The following is a 2,771-nucleotide window of genomic DNA, read 5'->3' as shown; positions in this document are numbered from 1 at the left end:
TTTTTTTTATAACCATTTAAAGTTTGAATTTTGACAAAAAGCGTAAGAATCACGAAAATTCGCAAATCATTTTGAGTTTGAAATTCATAAAAAATTTTCTTTTTACAACTAAAATTTTAAAATGTAATACAAGATTCCCTATAAGGTTATCTACCTTTATCAAAAAAAAAGTTATCTCTAAGAAAGTCAAATTAAATCTGAATGAGCATTTGAAGTTCAAATATTTACAACATTGGATATTTCACTCGTTTACTCATGTAGTGATTTTGTTATTTTGTATTCAAAAACGAATAACTGTAGATACTTGAAAACTTAACCAAATGTTTATGTTCTAATTTTATACATACCATAAAATTTTGAGATTATTTTTATTAGTGTTGAGTTGTTAACGGACAATTTCAAATTTCAATTTTTTTTAGTTTTTTTTCTATTAATATCAATAATATTTTGGGTAAAAAAAGAGTTAACATTTAATACAAGGCTCCTGCTGATATATTGTTATAATAGCAGTTGCGAAATATTCAAAAAATACATGGGCACAATTTTTTTTTAGGCATTTAAAGTTCGATTTTTCACGACATTTATCAAATTGAAAATGATTTGTAGTTAAAAATGTGTAAAATGTTCAAATTGTATAGCTAAGGATAGAAAACTTACAACAAGGTTCCACGTATAAATAGGTTATTCTGTAATCAAAAAATCTCAAAATTATAAATCACGGTTTTTTATAGTTATTTTATGTTCAAATTTGGAAAAAGCTAAATATTAAATAACCGAGAATGTCGATTTTAGTTATTTTGTTGTATTTTTATAACTTTAATTCGACTTACCAGCTACCTACCATATTCATTATAAGTAATAAGTAATAACAATATAATATAAAATATCCACACTGACAAACCGTCACCGCTCAGAATCGTTTTTCGTATGCAATGCTATTCATATTATATAATTGAATTCAAATTTAATACCATCCATTGTACAGTGACTCACTTGAATCCTACTGTACAGCAGAGCGATATCCACTTACCTGCCATTTTATGATTACATTTTTGAGCTAAAAAGTCTAAACTACCTATTACAAATTGCAACACTAATTGGTAAGTTATTATATTAATAATTTATAGAGTTATATTGAACATTTTAAATGTTTTAGCTAAAATAACTAACTACTAGTTTTTACTAGTTTATATACATACCTCGAGCAGTCAAGGGACTTATATAATTAGAATTTATTAAACAAATGTTCTATCTTCTTCATGCTATTTTATTTTGGTTTCTAGTGCTCAGAGTATTAGACAATAAATGTAATAATTTATAATATTAAAATTTTGCAGGGCTTGAAACCGTTTTCAAAACCGATTTCAGAAACCGGTATAAACCGTTTTAAAACCGAAACCGAAAACGTAATCAAAACCGAAACCGGAAAAAATTGGATACCGGTATTATAATTTAAAACCGATAACGAAAAAAATTGTATACCGGTATTAAAGTTAAAACCGAAACCGTAAAACATTGGAAACCGGTATTTTTTTTTTTCAATTAACGTGTTTTTAAATACGTGAATTTCATTAATACGCATAATTAATAGTCATAATAAAATTGAGATCGTGATTAAAATGTTGATAACCATTTCATTATTCGCCAAATTATTAGTTGCTTTAGTAATATAATTATATAAATTATAGTGACTAGCAATACTATATTATATGAAAATAGGGGAGAAACAATGATAATTGTATAGATGATACAGGACCCTAAAAATACTCGAATGCGCTATATTTGTATCTTTCAAGTTTCAATCCTAGACCGTTCGTTACTTGCCCAGGGGAATTATCCATGTGTCGCGATTTTTGGTACTAGTTGTCCCGTATTGTCTTATGAGTTATAACTCAATAATAATATAGTGTTTGTTATTATAATTTATTATTATATTATAGTTATTTATTGGGAACCACATTACATTTGACATTTGACAACAACATTGATTATTTGACGGGCGACCGCGACGGCCCGTATATTTTCATACATATTTTATTGAATAGTATTAAATTTTAAATAGTATAATGAATAATCCAACAATAAATAATAAAAAAATCATATAATTACCGAGAGCCAATTATTTATACACGTACAATACCAGGAAAAACTTAAAATAGCACGGGCTTTAAATTAGGCTTTTGATTTGCGTGCATCTTTAGATGAAGAACTTTTGGAGGCTATAATGATTATAACTTATAAGATGTAATGAACTACTTAAAAAATCATGTTAAAAATATATATAATAATTTAATAAAGAAGGTGATTGAATAAAAATTAAAAAAATTGAATATTATTTCATAATTGAGGTTTTGGTGTTAAACAATAATAATTATTTGTGTAATTAAGCACAAAAAAAATATTCAAGTGTGAAAATACTTATAATAGTGAATGTATTATCCTTTTTTATTGTAGGTAAATATATACTTTGTTTATAAGACAATTAAGTATTATTCCATTGTTATTAATAAAATGCTACAAAAGAAAAAATTCGAACAAGGAAGAGGTTTGCATCAAAAGAAAGATAGTCTAGTGATGAATATACCTACTACATATCTTTAAAGTTTAAACTGTTCTAATTTTATTCCAACTTCTAGGTTCCTTATAGCTTGTATTCAAAACCGAAACCGAAACCGAAATTATTTCAATCGGTTTCAAGCCCTGAAATTTTGTTTAAGTAATGAATATTACTTTATAACTTGCTGAAGCTACGAACACCTATAAACACACAT

The sequence above is a fragment of the Acyrthosiphon pisum genome, chromosome X, assembly GCF_005508785.2.
Source record: "Acyrthosiphon pisum isolate AL4f chromosome X, pea_aphid_22Mar2018_4r6ur, whole genome shotgun sequence".
NCBI lineage: Eukaryota > Metazoa > Arthropoda > Insecta > Hemiptera > Aphididae > Acyrthosiphon > Acyrthosiphon pisum.
Note: the sequence above shows the minus strand (reverse complement) of the source record.